The sequence below is a fragment of the Delphinapterus leucas genome, chromosome 9, assembly GCF_059928025.1.
Source record: "Delphinapterus leucas isolate spDelLeu-1000000601 "Yukka" chromosome 9, BTC_Dleu_Yukka2, whole genome shotgun sequence".
In the NCBI taxonomy this organism is placed as follows: domain Eukaryota; kingdom Metazoa; phylum Chordata; class Mammalia; order Artiodactyla; family Monodontidae; genus Delphinapterus; species Delphinapterus leucas.
In genome coordinates, this window is record NC_143137.1 from 38,767,649 (window position 1) to 38,794,159 (window position 26,511).

The following is a 26,511-nucleotide window of genomic DNA, read 5'->3' on the forward strand; positions in this document are numbered from 1 at the left end:
ATCTGAAGGGACAGTACAGAAACGAGGCTGTCATCGTTTCAGAAATTCATTGTTTAAATTTCAAAATCAAGTGATCTAATACTTTTAGTTTCTCTAGCCTCTGAACTTCATTATTAAAATGAAGCTCTAATTATAAATCTTTACTATGCCTTGGGAGTTAATTCAGTAGTCTATATTCTATTAATTTGCAGTTGATAGATGCATAAAATTTAATCTCCTCAGTATCATCTTTCCACACAATTTTTGCAAGTGCATCAAAGAATTATTTCAGTATCCTTAGAGAATGACCATGTATGCATCTTTTGAGAGCACAATTCTATTTAGTAGATGGAAGCTGAGAGGCATTTCAATATTTCTTACTGTTCAAATATTGTCAAATAGAATTTTAATTGATCTTAAATATTGTCTTTCATTAGTGCTTTATTTTGTAGTTTCAAGAAATGGATCCTTTTCTTTGTGAGGCTTAGGCATTTTTTAAAATATTGAAGTAGGCATCCTGTGACTATTGGGAGCCAAGGAAGTATTCTCAAAAATACTTGGGTCGGGCTTCCCTGGTGGCACAGTGGTTGAGAGTCCGCCTGCCGATGCAGGGGACATGGGTTCATGCCCCGGTCCGGGAGGATCCCACATGCCGCAGAGCAACTAGGTCCGTGAGCCACAACTACTGAGCCTGCACATCTGGAGCCTGTGCTCCGCAGCGGGAGAGGCCACAACAGTGAGAGGCCCGCACACCACGATGAAGAGTGGCCCCCGCTTGCCGCAGCTAGAGAAAGCCCTCACACAGAAACGAAGACTCAACACAGCCATAAATAAATAAATTTAAATCATATGGGCTTCTAAGAAGACCTCTGCTTAAAAAAAAAATACTTGGGCTGCCTCAGTGGCTTCAGTGTTGCATCCAAAGATTCCTGCCAGTAGTCACCATAACCCTCAGGTGCTGCAGACCAATGGGAGTCTCCTGCTGGAGAAGAGAGTGTTTGTGAGTGGCAGACAGCCTTGGGCACATAGGTGGGATGTTGTGGGACTGACATATGTGGAACATTTCCACTTTTACTGAAGACTTCTAGAGCAGCGTTCCCCAGCATTTTTGGCACCAGGGACCAGTTTCATGGAAGACAGTTTTTCCATGGATGAGGTGTGGGAGGGGATGGTTCGGGGGGGGTAATGCAAGCAATGGGGAGCAGCAGATGAATCTTCCCTCACTCGCCGCCCCCACCCTGCTTACCTCCTGCTGTGCGGCCTGGTTCCTAACAAGCCGGGTACCACCGGTACCAGTTCTCGGCCCCTAGGGGTTGGGGACCCCTGTTCTAGAAGACAAGAGTATGCCAGATACAGACTATTATTAGAGACTGAATAACATTCAGACACTTGTTTGGTCTTTGTTGAAATATTGGTCTGTGGAAATACATGTTTGCATTAACATTTTGGCCTTTTTATAGCCACCAAGAAAATCTTTATGTTATTTGGAAGCAAAATATTGTGTGAGAGAAGGCCAGGCTCAGTCAGGCAGTCTTGGATTCCCAGTTCCTTTACTTCCAGGCTGTGTTGTTTTGGTCAAGTTATTCAATCTCTTCACCACCCAGTTTCCCTGTATGTTAAATACCCATCTCAGAAGGCGCTTGTGAGGATGGAAAGTGAGAGGGTGCCTGGATACCTGGGACAACTTGAGGTACTCCAGAAATATTCCTTTAAATCACACACTGGAAGTATAGCCACAATGCCATCATGTTTATTACTATTTCTCTTCACTTTGAATTTAACTTGTCTTTTATTATAGCAAAGCCTTTTTATAAACTAGAGAGCTTCAGGCTGCAAGTAATGCAAAACCTAAAACAAAATTTATTATTATCTTACGTAACAAGAAATATGGGGGGATTTCAGGGATCAGTTAATTCAGCAATGTAATGATGTCATCAAGGATTTGTTTTCTTTCTGGTTTTCTGCTCTGATCGCTAGCATGTTAAATTTGGTGCATGTCCAGCAAGATGACACCAATGTGTAATCCCACCAAGAGGTAGCAAATTAATAGAATATAGAATACATGTTTCTACCTCCAGGATGTATTCTTGGAAATTTATTATGCACATAGGTTATTAACTCAAAAGAACCTCTGAGATACTGAGAACTGGGCTTTATATAGAGTATCTCATTGCAAACGCACAACAATCCTATTAAGTATTATTAGTATTGTTGGTCTTCACTCTGCAGATGAAGAATTTGAGTTGTTGGTAAGTTTTTTTTTTGCAGTACGCAGGCCTCTCACTGTTGTGGCTCTCCCGTTGCGGAGCACAGGCTCCCGACGTGCAGGCTCAGCGGCCATGGCTCATGGGCCCAGCTGCTCCACGGCATGTGGGATCTTCCCGGACCGGGGCACAAACCCGTGTCCCCTGCATCGGCAGGCGGACTCTCAACCACTGTGCCACCAGGGAAGCCCTGTTGGTAAGTTTTGTAACTTGCCTGTTATGGGCCGAATGTTTGTGTCCCCACCAAAATTTGTTTTTTGGAGCCATAACTTCTACTGTGATAGTATTTAGAGATAGAACATTTGGGAGATAATTAGATTTAGATTAGATCATGAAGGTGGGGCCCTCATGATGAAATTCGTGCCCTAATAAGAAGAGGAAGACAGAGCGATATCTCTCTCTCCATACACGTGCACTGAGGAAATGTCATGTAAGGACGCAGTGAGAAGATAGCTGTATACAAGCCAGGAAATGAGTCCTTACCAGGAACCAAATCTGCCAGCACCTTGATCTTGGTCTTCTCAACCTCCAGAACTGTGAGAAATAAATGTCCGTCTTTGAAGCCACATAGTCTATGGTATTTTGTTATAGCAGTCCAAGCCGACTAAGATATTGTCCAACTTTTCACAGAAAATTAATAGCAGGCTCTTTGACAGCCGATACACACCTTTTCAAAGGTATCGCACAGCTTTATATTCCACACATAGTGTCAGTAATCATAATGTACTAAGCAATGGCATCTGAATGTCATTGGCCAATCTTGAGATATCTTCATGGACTAGATGGAGAAATAAAAAATAATGACTGAGAAATAGCTGTTGGTAGATCCTTACTTGACAAAATGACCTTAGCCAAAGTTTCCAATCAGTTTATCACTGTCTGGAATTCTTGTTCTATTTACTAAATTATAAAGAATTTGAGGGCAGGACCCATTTAACATACTAACATATGCCAGTTATTAAATATTTAGGGTCTGCCAAGTGCTGTTCTAAGTGGTTTACATGTATGACTATGAAGACATTTAATACTCATAATAGCCCTATAAGATTTTTAATTAATAATTACTATTATTATCACCTTTTGATAGATGAGAAAATTGAGGCACAGAAACAGTACATAAAAGCTAGAAGAGCTAGAAAGTGGAAGGGCTAGGCTTGAATGTAGTCAGCCTTACTCCAGAGCCTACAGGCTTAACCATCATCCTGACCCTTAACCACCCTATCTTGACCCTCTGTCTCATTGACTGTTGAATCCCCAACAATAAGCCCAGTGCCTGACTGTCTACTTTCACTAAGTCTTCATTGAATGAATACCTAATAGCTGTTAGGTCAATACCAAAATTAGTCACATAAATGTGTTATACATTAAAACAAGGTAGCCAGGAAATGGGACTGAAATCCTGTTATTTAGGAACAGAGAATGAAACTGATGAATGAATGAAGGCTGCAGGTAGGAAGGCTCTGTTGGAGTGGAGTGACTACAAAAGGAAAGGAAGTAGCTCTCATTCCTGCAGTTTGTGTTATTTCCCAAGACACTGATCTACCAATATTACCACTAGTATTTTATTATTTTTGTGTCAGAATTTGTTTTTGTAAAAATCAGGGAATCCATGTTCTTAAAGCATTTCAAATATGAAATGTATAAACCCTGTCAGATATCCCTCTGGCTCCCAGGCTCCTCTGACTTCAACACCAGGCTCCCAGGGGCCTCAGAGCTGCAGGCTCAGATGTGGCTGGTCCGTTGGGATTCCAGCACCTTCCTACTCTGTTCAGCTCCCTTAAGGGATCTTTTAGAGGCACTGCCTCTGGGGCTCTCCTCTGCTCAGGCTGGTGGTTCTGAGTTACAACAGTTCTAATTTCTCTCCCTGACCCAGAGGTGGCCTGTCCTAGGCCTGACTCCTGCTCGTCCACCTGCCTCAGAGGAGCCATCTGTCAGACTCAGGCCTAGGCTCTCATTTGTTAGTTTGCAGGAGAGGAGGAATAATCAGGGACAAAGGTGGGAGTTCTAGGAGTTCCAGAAAGGCTGGGAGAATGAATGACAAGTACTGGAGCCAGGGCAGGGGAAGGAAGAGGGATCAGAGAGAGAAATTAAAGAAAGAAGATTAAATGAAACGGCTGAACTGTATTGATAGGGAACTGTTGACCGAAATTACCCACCTTGGCCAGGCCCGCTTGCCTGAGTTGTCTCACTCCATGAGGTCCTGATAAGGAGCATGGTGCTGCCTCCAAAAACTACCGGGAGAATTTGGGAGGGGCCAAAAGAGAGAGGAGATGACCAGCCTCCCAGAGTCCTTCTCACTGGAGTCCACGTTGGCTGAGAGATGCGCGCCACCAGGAAGGATCCTGAGTCAGACTATGGGCCAAGCAATATGACTGGCCAGAAACTAACCTCACTACCATAAAACCCAAGACTGCGAGCCACGTGGCAGAACAGTTCTCCTGGGTTCCCTTACCCTGCTGCTCTCCACGCCCACCCCCGGGCACCCCTATCCAATAAAGTCTCTTGCTTTGTGAGAACGTGTATCTCCTCAGACAATTCATTTCTAAGTGTTAGACGAGAGCCCACTCTTGGGCCCCGGAAGGGGTCTCCCTTCCTGCAACAATATTGGATATAATGGTATTATAGTAATAAAAATATCATATTGGTCATGAAAAATAGCATGTTGTGAAGGAATGCACAGGAAACCTGCTACTAAAAGAAGGAAATTTCACCACAAGCATAAAAGTTGCTGTCATCTCTTAGGAAAGGACACAGATTTATTTTATTACTTCAGAGGGCAGAAGAAGTTGCCAAGAAGAAAATTTTGGACTGCTGTAAGGGAAATTTTCAAACAAATATCCCTATCTGAAAATTAACGGGCTGTCTATATGTCAGTGAATTTTCCATAATTGGGGCAATTAAACAAAACTTGGGTAACTGCTTCTTAGGAATCCTACACCGATAAAGTCCTCCTAAATTCCTTAAATCAAATGTCCAGTATTCCTTCCAGAACCAACAACAATTGTAAAGACTACATTTCTGAAATCCCCTGTAGCAAGAGAACTTTACGTTGAGGAACTAAAAACCTTAGTGGGATAATTAATGTTAGAATAACTAAGGTCATGAAAGGGAATCAAAATATTTTAAACATTTGCTAAAACTAAGACAATAACGACCTCCACACACAGCAAATAAAGAGGTTATCAGTAACTTGTACATAACTTAAATAGTAATAATTGGTCCTGAGATGCAGTTTTCATATCATCCTTTGCTCATGCTCTTCTTTTTATTCATTATCAAAGAAATGCTTGAAATCAATTGTGCTTTGTTGTAGAAACTGTAAAACAAAGAATGTTGCCTACCATCCAGATCTACAAGGATTAAGTCGTTATGCACTGCAGTCCCTGACCTACAGTACACCTGAAAGGAATTCAGGACAAAGGACACAATGAGGCACTCTGTGCTTTGGCAAAACAGCCCCTCAGATAGTTATATTTTAGGAAAAAAAAGTGATTTATGAACCCAAATTCTTGCATCTTCCTATACTTAGAAAGACACTACAGTCGTTAACTGAGAAATCTGTTTCTTCTGACTTACAGTAAACTTCTATTGAGATGTATGCTTGATTGCACCTACTTCTTAGCCAATATATATATATAGGGGCCTCTCCTAGGAGCAGTTCCTCAGAGCTATCGGAGAAGCTGCCTCCTCCTGGGCTATAGTCCTCAATAACGTTCCAGAATAAAAGTGAAACTCACAGTTCCCAGGTTGTGAGTTTTTTATTTCAGTCAACGAAACTATGCCTTGTGAGAGGCATTTTCTTCCACCCCACCTCTCCTCTAGTCTCTTCTTCCCTCCAAGACATCAATCTCTTTCTAATTTTACAAATCAGAGTTATTAACTTCTGTCTCCCAACTTCTTCTGTCCAACCTTACTGCATGGCTACAGAATAACTTGCATGCTTCAGATAACATGTTTGTGTTATCTTATTTAGCACATATGTTCTAGCAGAAAATGGGGTGTGTTTAAAATTCCTGAACACAAGTTATTCACCAGAGGATCCTAGAATGAAGCAGAATTCTTAGACTTGGCTCCACCAGCAACTTTTGTAGGACTCAAGTCTTCTGCTCTTCCCAACACCCAGGAAGAAGGTTCTAAGACCCAAGTTATGCCCTCTCTGCCTCCTTTTTCTCTTTGAAAACTGCTGCAAAGACCTCTATTCCTGCTTAATCACATGCTCAAGCCCCATTTTCTTCTCCCAAATCCCAGTTTCACCCTTTTCCTAATTATCTCCCATGGTGGGCAGTCAATATTTGCTCATTCTCTGAATGAAATTCTCTAGATTACTGAACAAGTATATGAAAGTAAATTTGCCTGTGCTGGAATTTTGCTTTAGGGAAATTCCTGGCCGGAAAAAATTAATGTATATGATTTCCCAAGGACATTTCAATTATGTTCTTTATTATGTTAAAAATAAAAAAAAGAAAGACCGTTAACTGTGAATTATAGTTAACTCTTTAGAAGAGGACAGTTGCTTCTCTTTAAAAAAAAAAAGGTTTTAGTATGAGTTAAATCTTAAATAAGAGAAAACAGTAATTTCTGTAAATTAAGAATAAGTGACCAATAGAAAAAAAAATACATGTACTCAAAAGCCAGATTCAGATTGTATTTAATAGAGGTGCAGGGGTAGACGAAGGACAAAATTTTTTGAGGAAAACAAATCTTTCCATTCAGTTTCATGTTAAATTACAATCAGAATTATATATTATTGTTAAGAAAAAAAAAAAGGCCCCTAATGGAGTCATTTTCCCCTGTGACAGCAAAACATGACTTAATTACTGTTTCAGCCTCTCCCAGGAATGTGACCTTTAAACAGTCAATCTGAAATTTCCTGATCAACACCAGTGAGATCATCTGCATGATGAAGACCCCGCCTTTCCCTTACTCCTAAAGAAGGCCTGGCTTGAAACAATCCATTCTTTTATTCTGCTGCTATCTTCTTGCATCACCCTCCTTCTGCCTATTGAAAAAAACCTTCCATTTTGTACAATCTCTTGGAGTGCTCTTCTATTTATTAGATGGGATACCACCCAATTCATGAATTGTTCAATAGAGTCAATTAGATCTTCAAATTTTCTTAGGTGAATTTTGTTTTTTAACAATTATTATTCAATAAATAAACTTATAAATGGGCTTACTGTGTTCATTATTGTCAGGATTGAGGCAGGAGATAGATGGGCCCCAGGCTGAACAGTAGGAGTTTGTCCCCTGTGGACAGATACTCCCAGATGAGGAGGAGGAGATAAGAGACCACATAGTTCTCATTCTCGAGGTCAAGGAGACATTCCCAATTATACATGTGCAGAAAAACTCCTTGGAGGTCAAAAAGGGAGTGATGTCAACCTACCCATAGGCCTCTTCTCTAGAATCCATCTTGGCTAAGAGATGAGCACGCACACGTGGGAGGACCCTGAGATATACCAAATACGGACTCAGAACCAAGCAAAGCAAGATGATTGGCCAAAGGAGACCCAGAAGAAATGCCCAATATAAGTGATTCAAACTACCACAAGGGCGCGACTCTCTCTGAACCCGCTGGTGTGTCTATCCGCATGTACTCTTTTTCCTCCTAATAAACCCTTGTTTCACTATTTTCTGTTTCTTTGTGGAAATTCATTTTCTGCAAAGCTATACGGACCAGGGCCTTGTCACCGGCCACCTGGTCTAGTGGCTAGGATTCAGCGCTCTCACTGCCGAGGCCTGACTTGAATCTCTGGCTGGGGACTGAAATCCTACTTCAAGATGCTGCAGGCCATGGCCACAGGAGATCAGGATGAGGATGTGCAAACAGCCAGGGGCACAGAGAGAGACGTGGAGTAAAGAGAGGCATATGAGACAGGATAGTGGATTGCTAGGGGGACACAAGAGAACAAAGGAGTGAGGACGGGGCACTGAGAAAGAGAAAGAGATATATATCAAAGGAAAGCAAGACAGGTGAGTCAATGAAAGAAGGAAGATCATGAAGGAACAAGATCAATATCTACCATCCATAGCGACAGGAGAGAAAAACACAATTATCAACTGTCACCAGTAGTCCCTTTAGGCAGCTCACAAAGTGGTGGCTCATTTGCCAATTTGTCATCAGAAGGCTGTTTACTCTTTTTAATTGGATTTGAATGCCTTTAGATGCAGCATTTTCTCCCCAGTTTACCACTGGACTAAACACGTCTTAACATCTAAAATCCTAAGAGGAATTTCAGGGGTGGTATTGGATTTCTCCTAGAATGGAGGACTGAGGTTCAAACAGATCCCTAGTCTGCAGTCACAGTCAGCATCACCATCCAGAATTTAATTCCAAGATGTCTTCTCTCCCTTCAGAAAGCACTGTTTCTCTGCCACTGAATGGAGAGACCCTTTTATAAAGTATTTAGATCTTTATCTTCACTCCAGAACTCTCGTCAGATAAGCAGAAAATTGAATTTAATTTTAACATAGGGGTAAGAAGGCCTAACAGCGTTTCATGCTCAGTTGAGTAGGCATGACACAGTTAGAAAACAGCTCTGAGACACAGCTCATCTCCTTGGAAGGGGTGGTGTCAGGGAGTGCAGTACCCAATCCCTTCTCTGAACCCCTTGGGCCAGCTGTGTTTTGGAAACCAAAACTATTTCTAACATTTTTGAATGATAAATATGGAGATTATAGTATAGATTGCAGAATCCCCTTCTCAAGCCCAGGGGATCAGAGGCAGCACTCTAAAGTAAGCATATGAAGGGGCTGCCGTGAAATGTACAAATATACACATCAGGTTGTGTTACCTGAAAACTGGGTTAGCCTCTTGGTGGGTGTCAAGCCAAAAGACAAAACCAAGCCAAAGAGTGGGAGAAGGAAGTGTTATTATTACTTGCAACAAGTAAGGAGAATATAAGGAGAAAGCAGGGAGATGTGTAAATCATTTGGGAGTCTTGCCAAAGTGGTTAATGTGGCTGCTTTCATCACTCAGCTGCATTTACCTGGAAAAGGCGCGTATGTGGCACGCTTTGCGCACTAATCACGCTAAGTGAATGAGACGTTTCTGAATTATAGGCTCCAGCAATACACGCACCAGGTGAGGCAGTTCTCATGCATATTGCCAGGCTGCACGCAGGCCCTTGGGCTGTAGCTTTGCTGGCTTCCATCACACCGCAGGCCTCTGGATGGTTGGGAGTTGCTACCCCACCCACGTCCCTGGGGGCCCTTGGGAAAGGGTCTGCTTCCTCTGCCAGCAACTGCCTCCTAAGACTCTTAGACGGCCAGAGCCTGCTCCACCCACCTGCACAACAGGCCAGAAGCACCTGAGATGACACCCCAGAAGCCCTCAGCCAGTGACTGACTGGAGTTGGACGATGAAGACCCCAGCTCCCTTGCTCAGCCCTCTGGCTAGCTGAAGCACATTGGGGATATTTCCCAAAGCAGCGTCTTCCCAAACAGCAAAATTGGGGAAGTCTTAAGCTAAGGGTTCATGCATATTCATGAAGGGGCTGAGCCAAGGAGAATTCAGTGTAGAATTGGGGCAAAGGTTGACAGAATCAAGGCTCTAATGATTGAAGTCTTGAGGGTCAGCAAATGTCTATATCTTCATTCCTTAGGTTTTAGTTAGTCTGGTGGTTGAGTGCTTGAGGGAGTTTGGATCCTGCAAATAGTTCAAGAATATGCTTCAGGCTAATCTTTACTTTGAAACCAAACTGGGAGTCTTTACAATTGATTTATTTTCTCTGATATAGTTATTTCCCTGGCCTGGTAATTTAGCTATTGGTTCTTACATTCTTTTGTTCCCTTAAAATTATTAACTACTGAGACCTATTCTTCTGCACGGGCAAGCACTGTGGCCAAGCTTAGGTCACGCAGTAGTTTAGGCCTAAAACGACTCCTCTTATGTTAAGAAAGCTATGTCTGGTTTTCTTCCTCTCGAGGCCCCCTATCCAATCTGCCTACAGTTGGAGAAATACAGTATTCTCTAAATAGCCTTTTGTCAGTTCAGGCCAGTTTTCGTCCTTAAATAAATTCAGATCAGGAGAGTTTTGCTAGCAAACAGGTAAAAACAACCAACCAACCAACCAATCAATAAAGAAATCTCAGTTTTCAGGAAATTTTGGATTTCAGAATTGTGGATAAAATGTTTAGAACCTGTACCATAAAGAAGGGAATATGCAGAGAGGTAGGAGAGGCTCTTTAAGGAAAAAAAAAAAAGAAGACGCAAGCAAGCAGAAACAAAACTAGCCAAGGCATGTGTTGTATGAAGAATGAATGAATGAATATCATCTGCAAGAGGGAGGAAAGTGTGGCAATGCTGAGAGGTGGGAAACTTAGTGCGGACATTTTATCCACACCAAGGGCATGACTACCTGAGTGATGCAGAAAGGATACAGGTGCAAGTGTGCGTGAGACCAAAAAACAGCCAATAGGGCCCAAAAGCGCTGGAGAAAAAGGTAGGGGAGATGGGGCAGTGAGGCGGGAGGAGGCTTAAGCCTTGAGATAAGGGCAGGCAACTGGAGCCAAGAGGAAGGTGGTCCAGGAATCTTCTTATCACTTCAACAACCAGGAAAAAGGAAACTGCAGTCTCAGTGATGTGAGGTGCTATGATATGCATATTTGTGTCCCCTAAAATTCATATGTTGAAACCTAACCCCCAAAGTGATGGTATTAGGAGGTGGGCCATTTAGAGGTGATGAGATCATGAGTGTGGAGCCCTCGTGAATGAAATTAGTGGCCTTATAAAAGCCACCAGTGAAATCTCCCTTGGTCTTTCCACTGTGTGAGGTTACTGTGAAAAGACAGCCACCGATGAAGAAGTAGGTTCTTACTAGACATTGACTCTGCCAGGATTTTGATTTTGGACTTCCCAGCCTCCAGAATTGTGAGAAATAAAATTCTGTTGTTTATAAGCCATGCAGCCTCTGGTATTGTGTTATAACAGCCCAAATGGATTAAGACAGAGGGATATCAGTTTCCATACTTGATCTGTTAACTTAGACTTCCTTATATGTTAGTAAGTGTCCGAATTCTCAACTGTATAAAGGATTTATCTCACTGTTGGGTTTTTCATATTCATTCATATTAATTTTATCCTGAATTTACACACGAGGTATTCTGGGTCAGAGACAGATTTCTTATTACTTCACAGTAAATAACAAGTGTATCATCCCTTCTTTCCCTAGTGTTTACTCTGGAGCAATGCAATAAGAGTCAGGTCCATTGTCCTACATGAGTAGCTGGACATTCCATAGGTGAGGGGTGAGGAAAAGTAATTTTTCTCTGCTTTTAAATGGAAAGAAGTCTCAGAAAGCTAACTTTTTGTTTTTGCTTTTTTTTTTTTTTTACAAGATCACTGAGAAATCCAAGTAAGTTTTATTTCCCCATACTCATTCACATGGTTTTAATGAAGATCAAATGAGAATTATGGAAGACATTAATGCAAAGTCTGGCATTTTATTCTGTATAATAGCCTAATTAATTTTGTAGTAAGGGTAAGTTGAACAAATATTTTCTATCCTGTATAACAGATATTTCCATGAATGCCAGGACAATGAGGTAATATTCTTTGAGGTATGTGGTGTAATATACCTTGAAAACTTAGAAGAAGGTACCCTGACCTGGATGTTATATTCAACTTCTTTAAGAAATTATGTTTAAGTTTAATGAAATGAAGTGAGCCGGAGATGCTCTATCTCTGTCTTAACATGTTGAAGCTACTTTAAATACATTTCATATGTGAGATAAATCACAGGATGAGGGCCAGGTGATCTAAGCGTGGTTAATACCACTGCAAAGCAGAAGTTAAATCATTTCTACAAAGATCAATCTCAACTTTACATTGAAATATAATTTGTTTTATTTTTAGGAATTAGATCTAAGGAAAATATGCAGGTCTAAGCTAAATATCATTTAGGAAAAAAAACATAGAATGGCAGAGAGACAAAGCACTTTTGCATACATGTTCTTACTAATTAGTGTATACTTAGAGCAGAATATTTAATTGAATCTCATAAAAACATTGGAAGTGCTAATTACTTTGCCATTATATTGTTTTACATAATTATAGTGGTTTCTGATAAAAATTTAATGCCATATGAAACATTTATTATTTATTTTATGTTAGTGTTATTAAAAATAAAAATCATCTTTGGGAGATTGAGGAAACTCTCCTATGTATAGAATGTAAATTATAAAAGAGCCTTCTAAAAATGGATTGATGTTGGTCTACTGTTTTTCTTGATCATCCAAACATATGCCAGGCTGCAGCAGTGAAGGATGGTGCAGTGGACTGAGTCAGGTCAATGAGGTCTAGTGCTGTCTCTGTTTCAGCTGTCCTATAACCTTGGGCTGCAATTTCTCCAACACTAAGCCATATCACATACCTTTGCCCAGCATGTCAGAAATTTATTAAAAAAAATTAGTAAGAAACGTATCTTATTTGTCTCTGAAATCCTAACGCCTGGTGTGGAGTTTGTTCTCATTAAATGTTTTCTTAATGAATGAAAAAGAAGTAAAGGAAAGATAGAAGGAAGGAAGGAGAAAGGAAAACATAAAAGAAGGGAGGAAGAAAGAAAAAACCAAAGGAAGGAATGAAGGAAGGAAGGGAGGGAGGGAGGGAGGGACTTGCATAGTGTGTGAGGGGAAGCCTTATGGCAATATAGGGAACCTTAATGTGGACTGACTTTTATGTCTCTTATGCTAGAGTATATCTAGGTCAATCAGCCCACCACCTGTTTTTATTGGAACACTGCCATATCCATTCATTTATGTGTTGCCTATGGCTGCTTTCATATTACAACTAGAGTTGGGTAGTTTCACAAGAGACCATATACCACCAAATGTGAAATATTTACTATCTGGCCCTCTACAGAAAAGTTTACCAACCCTTGATCTAAATATTCCATGTAGCCCTGGCCTGTCCTAGAGGATGTGTTTCAGGTATTATAATATCAGAAGACTCCATCACTAACTTGGACACAGAGCTTTAGGGTTATGAAGGACATTCCTCAAAAGACAGCTGCATAGGGTTTCCCTGGTGGCTCAGTGGTTGAGGGTCTGCCTGCCGATACAGGGGACGCGGGTTCGTGTCCCGGTCCGGGAAAATCCCACATGCCGCAGAGCAACTAGGCCCGTGAGCCATGGCTGCTGAGCCTGCGCGTCCGGAGCCTGTGCTCCGCAACGGGAGAGGCCACAACAGTGAGAGGCCCGCGTACCGCAAAAAAAAAAAAAAAAAAGACAGCTGCATAGTGGAACTTTCAAAACTGTTACTGACTTAAAAACCCAATTCCTGAAAAACCCAATTCAGAAAGTAATGAGCTTTTCTTTTTTTTTTAATTTTTTAACATCTTTACTGGAGTATAATTGCTTTACAATGGTGTGTTAGTTTCTGCTTTATAACAAAGTGAATCAGTTATACACATACATATGTCCCCATATGTCTTCCCTCTTGCGTCTCCCTCCCTCCCACCCTCCCTATCCCACCCCTCTTGGTGGTCACAAAGCACCAAGCTGATCTCCCTGTTCTATGTGGCTGCTTCCCACTAGCTATCTATTTTACGTTTGGTAGTGTATATATGTCCATGCCACTCTCTCACTTTGTCACAGCGTACCCTTCCCCCTCCCCGTATCCTCAAGTCCATTCTCTAGTAAGTCTGAGTCTTTATTCCCATCTTGCCCCTAGGTTCTGCATGACCTTTTTTTTTTTTTAGATTCCATATATATGTGTTAGCATATGGTATTTGTTTTTCTCTTTCTGACTTACTTCACTCTGTATGACAGACTCTAGATCCATCCACCTCACTACAAATAACTCAATTTCATTTCTTTTTATGGCTGAGTAATATTCCATTGTATATATGTGCCACATCTTCTTTATCCATTCATCCGATGATGGACACTTAGGTTGTTTCCATCTCCAGGCTATTGTAAATAGAGCTTCAATGAACATTTTGGTACATGACTCTATTTGAATTATGGTTTTCTCAGGGTATATGCCCAGTAGTGGGATTGCTAGGTCATATGGTAGTTCTATTTTTGGTTTTTTAAGGAGCCTCCATACTGTTCTCCATAGTGGCTGTATCAATTAACATACCCACCAACAGTGCAAGAGGGTTCCCTTTTCTCCACACCCTCTCCAGCATTTATTGTTTGTAGATTTTTTGATGATGGCCATTCTGACTGGTGTGAGATGAAGTAATGAGTCTTTTAAGGGAACAAGGACATGTCCTACAGAGCAAGACTGTCATACTACCGTCAAACAATTAATGTCGATCTAGAACACACGCTTCCAAAAAGTTAGGGTGATCATACATCTGTGTTTACTCAAAATAGTTCCAATTTCCACCTATATTCCCAGTGTAATTACTTAGACTGCCACTTCTCATTGTCAAAATATCTAGGTTTGGAGAATTTTAATATGGTCATACTTTATATAGCTGATCCCAAATTTATTGTGTTTGCTCTTGTCAAACCAAAGTTTTCTCATCATCTTTTAAGTATCTTGCTGGGCCTCAGGGTATTTAATCCATCTTTGTTTTTTTTTTTTTTATTCATGGCGTTTTTATATCCTGAAGCAGGTTTTGCTAAAAAGACCACAGCTTTTAAATTTTGACTCTGTTTTGGGGGAAAAGATGTAGTAACAAAGACCTACATTCAAATGCTCTCCATGTGTGACTTTCTCCCAAAGAAGACAAAAATGGAATTCTCTTGAAAATACTCATTGACTACCAGGCTCAAATATTTCTTCCTTAGTTCCAGAAGACCAACGACCCTGTGGCGTCACTGGAAAATCATTTAACTTCTTTTTACTTGTGGCTATGTCTAAAAATTCATCTCAAAGTATTTTTTGAAGTCATATCTGAAAATCAGTGATCATTAAGATGCTCAAAATGTCTTCCCTGAAAATGGAAGCTTTAGCTACAGAAAAACATCTCATCCCTGGTACATTTTCTTTGCTAACCCCCAATGGAAAAGTACTTGCAACCAATAAGCAGGTGCGCTAGTCTGTTCTGTGTAGATTATTTAAAAAGGGAATTGATGGCTATAGACAAAGAGTTTAACCTGAAGCCAATTTCACAACGTACATAGGCAGGCAGGTTCCATGTCTAAATGGTTTTAAGTATCCAAGTGGCCATGAAAACTTTGCTTTGCCCCTAAAAATATTTTTGTGACTTTCGTATAGCTCTGCGCTATTTAATACAAGAATCACTAGCCATGTAGCTACTTAAATTTTAATTAATTAAAATTAACTAAAATTAGAAATTTAGTTCCTCAGTTGCACCAGCACCAGTCTTAGGTGCTCAGTAACCACAGGAAGCTAGTGATTGAGGTATTAGCGCAGATATAGAACATTTCTATCATTTCAGACAGTCTTATTCATCAGCAGTAGATAGATGAATGAAGAGAAAAGGTGATTAGGATAATTCAGCTAATAGATCTATAAAAATATATCATCTTTCTTCTAATTAACAAATGTTATACTGTAAAGTGGAATTATTGAATCATTGATATATTTGGATTCCATTTCTTTATTAGCAACTATTATATGATAGACTGTGCCAATTGCTGTTAAGAATTAAAGAAAGAAAAGTGTTGCAGTTCAGGATAGCTGACCTGAAGAGTGAGCTGCAGGCAAGCATGTTTCGGGCAGTGGAATGCGTATGAACAGCTAAGCATAAAGAGAATGCTTCAAGCACAAACAGATACCAGGAAGAATGAACCATATCCAGTCATCCAGGATTCTTAGAGATATCTCAGAGAGGAAAATATTCATTTATTCATTCATTCATATATTCACAACAACTCTTGAAAGGGCAGAACAAATCTTCACAGTTTTATAGGATGCAGTTAGTGTCTTGCCCAAGATTAACCATCAGTAAGGGATAGTATCAAGATTAGAGCAAGGCTCCAAGTTGGGCGCCTTTTTTTACTATATAGCAATCTTATAGCCTAGAAGTTTTAGGTTTTAAAAAATTGGGAAAGGAATTGTACACAGTAATAGAAAAACATTAGCTTTATAGAGTACTTTTTCATTAAAGGGAGATGTTTTTAGTAAGGACACAACTTGAAGTTTCAATTTTCTTCTATTCTAAAATGTCCATTAAGTCTAAAGGTTTGAGGAAAAATATCATTTCCCAAAATGTTCATGATGCTTCTATAGGTAATGCAGTTATGAAAATGAGGTACATTTATGGACTAGTTCTGTGTATGTTCCAGAATAAGAAACCAAAAGAGTTACACTGTGCTGATTTTAATCTTCACCTAGAAAAGGGGTTGAATGTATTTAGAGGCACCATCATTTGGAGACCATCCTGTTCGGCATATGGCTGCATTGTCTTTCTGATCAGAAAGGGCAGCAGAAGGCTTAGCATCACTATGTACATTTTCATGAGTTGCCTTTTAAAGACTTCACTTAATCTGATAGAGAATGTGGGAAGAAAACACACTTTGTAAGTGCATATTTGTGATAGTATAATTTCTTTTGAAGGGCATTAGGCTATTTCTGTCTGAAAGGTTAAAGTAATTTTAAAGCATACATATTTGAGTGCCAAATACAGAAGTAGAATAATAGTTCATTTTCCAAATATTTAGCGGTGTAGTGTAAACCCAAAATGACTCTCTTTACCATAAGACTCCTTAGTCGGCTCTCTGGTAGACACTCTGTAGTAATGGTTCTATAGTTCTGGTTTATAGCTTCAGGATGTCTTTTTTTAGTGCTTTATCTTTTCTCTTCAGGCTGAGATATTTCTACCCTGGTGTATAAAGCACATAGAAAACAGTGGTTGTCGTCACAAAAAGACCAGAGATCTCTACAAAGAGGAGACAGAGAAAACTAAAGACCAGCTTCATAGAAGAAGATAATTAATATTCACTCTGCCATCTAACCTCTGCTCTCTCTCAACTCATCTTTCACCACCCTCCCCATCCCCCACCTCACTCAGCTCCAGTCACACTGACTTTCTTGCTGCTTGAACGTGACAAGCTCGTTCCGCTTAGAATCTTCTTATTGGTTCATCCCTCATCCTGAAGTACTTTCCCCTTTTGATGGTTCATATCAAAATGCACCTATTCAGTGAGATCTTCCCCCCACCATTGCATCCATCTCTGCCCCTTTTCCCTGTACTTTCAAAGCACTTAGCACATCGGATTCTAATTTTGTTCTCTCTCTCCCTGCAGACTGAGAGCTGCATGAAGCCAGAGGCATGCTCTATTTCCTAGCTACATCCCCAGCAGCAAGAGCAGTACTCAGGGTCCACGGTAAGCACATAATAAATATTTGTGGCATGAATGGATGGAATGAAAACTTTTTATTATATTCATTTTCTCATTTTATGTTCTAAGGTTAACATTTTATCTTTCCTATCTTGCATTATAAAATGACAACTCAGAAATGCAAATTTAAGAGAGGAACTGGTAAAGGTGAGAGAATCTGTGCAGTTCTGTCTTTGATCTATTTAATTCAGATTTATGGTGAGAACTCCATACACCTAGGACCATGTAAAAGTGGACTGAGGGGAAAATTGAGGATGAAGAGGAAAGATTATTTGTGCATAATGATCCATTTGAAGATGGAAGTTAGCATCTCTTAAATTGGGAGGTTTAGCACCCATCTTGGCTTCAGAAAGAGTAAAGGAAGTGTTTGAGAAGCTTAACTTTTTCATCCCTCCAGGGCACCTTTATGAGGCAGGCACTATGGAATTAGTCACAGATTCAATTGATATCAGAACACAGTGACATGATTCCCCACAGATATGGGTTCTAGGGCCCCAGATTATGAAGATTTCTGGTTATCTTTTCCATTTGCCCTCAGACTATCAAGGATAAGGACATCTCATTATCTTTTGTTAAACAGTGCCTTGTCTTTAAACGTACTCAAAGTCCTTAAGTGCTGCCTATTCCTGACTTATTCTCCAGGAGCATTTTTATTTTTAGCTTTGCTTCTTGCAACTAAAAAGTTTAGTTCATTCCCCAAGGAAATGTAATAGCCTTTTCTCTGGGAATGATACCTAGAAACATTTGTCCTGAGTGATATACCTCCTGTTTGGGGTTTGCACACATATTCCACTGGACATTTCCAGGGCATTGTTTGACATTCAGAGGTAACATGTAAAATTGAGTATATAGTACCTTTGTCACACATTAAAGTGATATGAGCCACGCTTGAGCTAAGAGACACAAGATTTTTTATTTCTCCCACAGCAAGAAGTTATATCCTGTAACATGTGCTTGGTAATTACAAATCTTTTTGTGGGCATCAGTGCCATATGTATAATATACCCTGGTGGCACCATTTCAAGGTTGCAGAGTCACATTTTGTAGGCAAATCATTTATAATCATCACTGCTACTGCAGCACTGTCATGTTTTGCTCTGAATGGGTGTTTCTATACCAAATTTATAAAGTTGCTAAGAAGTGTTTCTTTTTAAAAATACAAGTTAATGTTAGTGTATTTGAAATATTTCTTAAAGACCAGCACAAAATGTCACCATGTACCTTGAAAAAGGAGTTAGATAGACAGAAAAAAGAATGCTAACCAAACTTCTTTCATTACTTATATTATTAATCACTTATGCTAACAGTAGAACTACCTAGTAAAAGTCATAAAGACACATGAACATTGTTGTACTTCTCTATCAGGGCTATTTACTTTTTGAATTATGAAGATTCTGATGAGGTGACAGGGATCAAATATCTTTATTTGTTTAGTCCCACTTGGTCACATTATAAGACAAATGAGGATTCATTCACTCATTCATTCATTCATATTTTCCTTTATTTTAAAAATTTGATCCATTTGCAACCTTGCAAAATATGTATTCTACTAAAAAGAGAATATCAAAGTGGTTAAGAGCATTGGCCCTCAGAGATTGAGAGTTTGACAGGCCTAGCTTAAAATCTTGGCTCTACTAATCCCTAGCTACTGTGACCCCCAAGTCACTTAATTTTTCTGTACCTTGGTTTCCTCATCTGTAGAATGGGGACAATGACAGAACTTTCTCATTGAATTGTTTTTAGGATTAAATGAGATCATTAAAATCAGCATCTGACACATGATAATTGTTCAATATTAGACATTATTTCTATTATAATCATTTTACAGAGGAAATGATAGATTCAGAGAAGTAATATAATTCACCCACTGTTAGTAAGTGGTTGCAGTGGGATTTGAAACCAAATATCTCTCACTGTAGAAGTCACGTGCCTAAATTCGCATCATAGCTCAGAAATGAGGAGGCGAATAGAGGATTAGTTCACTCATACAGGATGATTGTGAGGATCACCTGCAATATTGAATGTAAAACCATGTTGACAAGTATAAATAACTTTATGCAAAGGTGAGCTCTTTTGATTGTGTAGATTTTAAAAGTTTGGCAATCTATGCTTAGCCTAAAATAAGCCTGAGCGTTGCTGTGACAGAAATTGACTAGCTATTCACCAAACCCATTTCCTCTTCCTCTTAGGCACACAGTCAGACTACAGTTGCCACCCTCTCTTGCATTAGGTGTGCCATGTGAGTTTTGGCCAGTGGAATATGGACAAGAGTGTTGAGCATTACTTCCAGATATGGCACATAAAAACTTCCTAGGTGCAATATTCTTTGTATTCTTTTCACCGTTTGGTGGTTGGAGAGGAGATGATCTCCAGGGCAATCTTTGGACTACACACAGACAAGGAAAGAAAGGGAGGAAACTGAGTCCTTGAATCACTACTAGGGCAAGGGCCACCACCATGCAGGACCTCCCATTTTGGAAGTCATCTGAAGGAGAAATAAACTTCTATTGTGTTTGAAAACTAATACAGTAAGTCCCCTACATATGAACCTTTAAGTTGCAAACTTTCAAAGATGTGAACATAACTTTCAAAGATGTGAACATGTGTTCCATCCACGTCAAGCGTGAGTGAAACTGCAGCTTGCCCTCCATCTCCTGTTGCTGACAATCCTTCAACTCTACCATCTCCCACCTCTTCTCCCTCCTCCAGTCAGTAACTCTTCTTGCCTATTCACTCGATGCCAGCCCCTGTATGCCAGCTGTTGTATGGTACTACTGTACTTTTTCAAGGTACTGTACTGTAAAACTAAAAATGCTTTCTTTACTTGTTGTTTGTTTTCTTATGTATTATTTGTGTGAAAAATATTATAAACCTATTACAGTACAGTACTATATAGCCGATTGTGTTAGCTGGGTACCTAGGCTAACTTTGTTGGACTTAACAAACAAATTGGACTTACAAACGTGTTCTCAGAACAGAACTCGTTCGTATGTAGGGGACTTACCGTATTTTGAGATTTATCTGTTATAACAGCTAGTGTTACCTTTATCAGTACAATTACCCAGTGCCAATCTCCGGGGCTGAATAAGTAGGGTGTTATAACTGCTAGGAAACATGATATGTCAGTGTAACTTCTTTTACCTCTGTGTTCAGTAGCGTATAACACAGTCCTTTTGGGAACTAAATAGGATACACATTTCACCTTGGTCATCCTATATTTTATAACTACTAGAAACATATCTTAAAAAAATTACTCATAGGATTTTAGAGTCAGGAAAGTTTTAAAAGTCTCCTAATTCAATTCATTGTGAGTTTGTTTCCTAGTACATCATCCCTACGTAGTTTAAGTACCTACAGCAACAGTAAACTCAATTTTAGACTGTTCTGCTATGGAGTAACATCTAGGCAGCATATAGTAGAAAACAGAAATTCAAGACCCACGGCTCCAGTCCATATCCAAAGGCAAATATGTTTTCGCCCATCATTGCTTTTGTTTTATGTTAAATTTTAATTGATGCAGGTATTCTCCAATGTTCCACAGGCCCCACTATTCCCCACTGTTGCTCCCTGGTCCTTCACATATTTGTGTTATTTGTCTGGTGCCTAAACATTTGGATTTGTGTCTGCTAGTTGGCCTCGAGATCAAAGGACTTGGGTCCAATTCCAAGCTCTCTACCTTTCCCAGTTTTGTGATCATAGGCAAGCTCCTTAATCTTTTTGAGTTTTCTCATCTATAAAATGGATTTAAGAATTTTGGCACTTCTTATAGACATGAAGAATAAATGAGATAAGGTTCTATAGAGATTTAAGGTATCAGAATTTTTAATGGGGGTAACACAAAAATATTTTTATTACATCTTCCATGTAAAGATGTTTGAAATATTTGAGGAAAGTGATCATGTCATTCCTGTGGCTTCTTTTCTCTAGTCTAAAATTCCCCACCTCTTTCAGATATTCTTTGAATGGCATTATATCAGTTGCCATATGGTTCTAAGCTAGGCTGGTAATATAAATTTGTGAAGTAGGCTAAGTGTGGACTATGGTAGACAGAAAATGCCATGCCTGGTATAAAGAGGGAAGCCAATATACCAGGTGGCAATATTCACTTGGCCAGATCTTCCAATTTTTCAAATGAAGGAGGCAATCAGGATTTATATGTAAAATCTCTAAATTTGGCCTGGAGGTCTCTAGTTTATAAAACTCAGTCTCAAATTTTTAGGCCTTAATACATACACATTTTGGAGTCTGTGTGCAGAAATCAATCCATATATAGATGGTCCAAATTTGACAAACCATTTATTAACTATCATGATCAAAATCTTTTGAAAGATAAATTCTATTAATTAAAATGAGTAATCTCTCTTTAATTTACATGAGATAGTTTCTATATATGAATCAAAATGTATAAGCATATAATACCTGTATTAATTACATGGTAATTACCATAAGCGTTCAATTGCTGAAAGAGCTCACTAGACTCAGCTCACAGTCACAGAACAGCTTTATCACGGGCAAAAATTAAAGCATAGTAATAGCAGGAGGGTGTGCATTGAGAAAGGGGTCTGGAGATCTCAGGCTCAGGCTTCTTTGTCTTCACATCCTGGCAAGCCAACATCCCTGGGTTGCCAGGATGTGCTTTACTTCCAGGTCTGTAACCATCATATGCTTGAGAGCATATAAAGCACCTCTGTAACAAGAGTCCCTGTTTTTATTCATGGTGAGATCTATTACAGTGAGTTGGTCACAGAGGCATGTTATAGCTACATCACCAATCTTAACTGGCAAAAATTCCCAGGCTCCACCAGGTAAATCACCTGGTTCACCCTGTCCTAAGACAATTGACATACGCATGGTTACAGATAAAGAAGAGCCATCTTTTTGCTGGATTTTTTCAACAGCCAAAATCACCTTTTTTATGATTGACCAAGACAGTATTACTCTTCCCCTCAGTTTGACTAAGCTTTAGACGGATTTCTTCCTGACTACAGGCCCCTAACTGCCCTTTTCTTAGAACATTTATTTTAGAAAACTTGCAATTGTAAATTCTTTTTTCTGTCTCTGAGATGTAAATCTTTTTCCAGCCTCTTGCCTGTTTTACAACCCAGCAATGTCTTTCTCAAGGACTTGGGAAACATCCTTTGGAAATGTAATCATCAAGAAAGACTGGGTCCCTACCTCTCAGTCTCTGTAGAAGGGTAAAAATCTAACTTCTATAAACACCAATGTTCAAACACAGATGGCCTAATCAGTTAATCAGCCTCCCCGCTAACATCTGCCTGTATTTTTCCATAGCTCACCCCAATGCTTGAAAACGCTCCTGTGCTTTGTTTCAAAGAAGTTGAATTCAGTCTCTCTCTCCTATTGCAGTAGTGTTGACTCCTATTGCAATAGTCTCAAATAAAGTCTTTCTTGTATGGTTAACTCCACTGTCACAATTTTTCTCTGATGTTACAATATGATTAAATAAACAAAGTGAGTTTAACCATATAATAGCACTTACTAAATATGAACATTATTTTAAAAAGTAAGTTTTAGGAATTAGAATGAAATACCTAGGTTTTCTATATTTTATTCTTCAAGAAACTACTTGATTCTTAGTCTTACTAAGGGCATAAATTTTCAATGATTTGGACACAATCTTTAATAATAAAAAGGAAATACTTTGAAATAACAGCTATTTCTGATACAGAGTATTTAATTTCAGCAAAGCTAACTTTGTCCTCAAGTCCTTTACATTTAGTTTTAACTTCTTAGTTTTGAATAAAGACTGTCCTTTTGGTAGAGTTTTTGTTTTCTTAATAGCACAATGTGCTTTTGAAGTGATTAAACAGGAACAAAGCCTTTTTGGAAAATAGTTTGGTACAATTTGAAAATGTCAATATATGTTTTTCAATATTAATATCACGGCCTATGACCAGAGTAATTTAGGATATTTTAGGCAGAGTAAGGGATGTTCTTCTCCTGATGACACTGCAGACAGATAAAAGTAAATACTGCTTAAATTGTTAAGTGGCTTTGTACTTTTTGGTAACATGTACATAAAAGTGGTGGTGGTTGACCCAGTGTCAGTGATTGTGATCATGACAACTTTAAGGCTAAAATGATTAAAACATAGCAGTGCCAAAAATGGTAGCTGTATAGTACACAATCTCCTCTTCATTGAGTTTCTGACATGTCCTTGGATTAATTTTAAAATTAAATACTTTTTCTTCTAAACAAGTATAAGTATCTGGACCATAGACCTTAAAATTTCCATGAATTTTTTCTTCATTTAGTGTTATCACTAAACTTTAGCAAATACAACTGACCCTTGAACAACATGGGTTTGAATTCTGTGGTTGACTTACACATGGACTTTTTTCAATAAACACTACAGTTCTACATGTTCCTCATTTGTCTGAATTCGTGGATACAGAATCATGGATATGATGGATACGGAGAACTGACTATGGGACTTAATCATCTGCACATTTTGGTATCTGTGGCAGGTCCTGGAACAAGTTAACTGTGAATACTGAGGGATGGCTGTACAGACAAAAAAATGACCCAGCAACCCCACTCCTGGGCATATATCTAGCAAAGACAAAAGCTCTAATTCAAAAGGATACATGCACCCCAATGTTCATAGCAGCACTATTTACAATAGCCAAGACATGGAAACAACCTAAGTGTTCATCAACAGATGAGTGGATAAAGATATGATACACACACACACACACACACACACACACACACACACAATGGAACATTACTCAGCCATAAAAAAGAATGAAATAATGTCATTTGCAGCAACATGGATGAACATAGATATTATCATTCTAAGTGAAATAAGTCAGACAGAGAAAGATAAACATTATACGATATCACTTACATGTGGAATCTTAAAAAATAGTACAAATGAACTTATTTACAAGATAGGAACAGACTCACAGACTTAGAAAACAAATCTATGGTTACCAAAGGGGAAGAGGAGGGGGAGAGATAAATCAGGAGTATGGGATTAACCGATGCACACTACCATATATAAAGTAGATAAACAACAAGGATTTACTGTATAGCACAGGGAACTATATTCAATATCTTGTAATAAACTATAATGGAAAAGAATCAAAAAAAGAATATAGATATATACATATATGTATGTATAACTGAATTACTTTGCTGTGCATCTGAGACTAACATAATATTTTGTCAACTAACTTCAATTAAAAAAGATGACTTGTATAGATAAGTATATCAATATCATTTTTAAATTTCTTATAACTGTAGACTGTGGATTATAACAATTTTTTTCTGGGCTGTTTATTTATTATACCTATTATTAGTTCACGATTGAACTAAACAATATTTTAGAAATTTTCATAATTATTAAATTTCAAAATTAATTTTTTTTGGAAACACATCCTTTAATGAGCTATATAAGATTTATTTTCATATATCTATAGACAAATAATATTGGCAGAATGAGACACATTTATCACCAATTAAATTTCATTTTCATATATGTAGAGATTAAGAAACTTTTCTCACATAAATAAGTAGATAGAAATGAAAGATTTTTTACAAGAAGGAATTCAGTTCTTTGAACATCCAAGTTATAGGTAAAAAATGACACAATAACCTATCATTTAAAAATAACTGACAACTCAATTTTGTTGAAATCAAAGAATTGGAGATGACTACACTTGTAAAAATTTTTTTTAACCTAGGTATAAAAGTCATTCACTTTATCAACACCTAACGTATTCCATTTAAAAAAATTCTTTGGTCTTAGATTTTATAGTGTGTGGGAAAGTACCATACTAAGATTGGGGATTGGTAAAGTATGCTTTTTTTCTATGAGAGGGAATAAGGCAAAGAGAGCAATTTTAGAAAATCTAGAATGGAAAATGATTCACCTAAAGCTACTTATGCCTCACACCTCCTGGAAAAATCTTAATGTTTTCCCAGGGGTAACCCAAGAATAAAGAAAGCATCTCCTAAAAACCCTGGAAAAGAGAACTCCTTGCTCCTGCCTCAAACATCTGTCTAGGCAAAGCCCACAGTTAAATTAGAATGCATGATTATTTGCATTTAAAAAAGTGACCCCCAGCAGATTGTGACAATGGTTCAAGTTGGAAAACCACCTAAATAAAGGGGAGACAATGTGCTTTAGGGCCAGATGGATGCTGGGTTCCAATCTTGGCCCTACACTTACTAGCTATGCGACCCTGGGCAAATCATTTAACTTCTCTGAGCCTCAGGCTTCTCAACTGTATAATAAGAATAGCAATCTACCTTTTAAAGTAGGTATTGTTGAGAAGATTTTATGATATAATTTATGTAAATCACTTAACAGTGTCTGATACATGGAAGGTATTCACTAAATTGTGGTTGCAGTCATTGTCATTTTTGTCATCATCATCATTTTATTGGCTGGAGTTATTCCCTGGGAAGGAATAGCACTACATAGCACCATAGTGTCAGAGAAAACAAGTGGATATTAGGGGCCCAGTTCTTCTTCATTGTGCTCCACCATGGAGATAATTATGGTGAAAAGATCACACTGATTGCATGAATATGAGAGAATTACATGAATATGAGAGAATTACATAGGAGAGAAGGCAACACTTTAGCAAACCTCAATAGTTTTTCTCTCAAAGGGAAAATTAGAAGTAATGAGAAACCAAAACCTCAGATATAAAAAGCAAAAATATTTAAATTATCTCATCCACTAGACATATGTCAGACCATCATATAATTTCAGCAATTTGATCCCATTTAGGAGATTTAATGACCTTACTTTAAAAATCATATAAAAATTAAATTCAATAAAATTAATGTATACTCATATCTACCTGACTTAATGAGAAAAATTAGGTTTTGCTATAAAGGTCTCCAAATTTGATTTAAAGTATATGTGGCTGCCACAGGAAAGTGGAGAAGATGTAAAAAATCTCTTGGTTTTGGGATGATACAGGGACTTAAATTTAGAGACTAAATGAGAGCTAAGGGAAATCTATTTCTT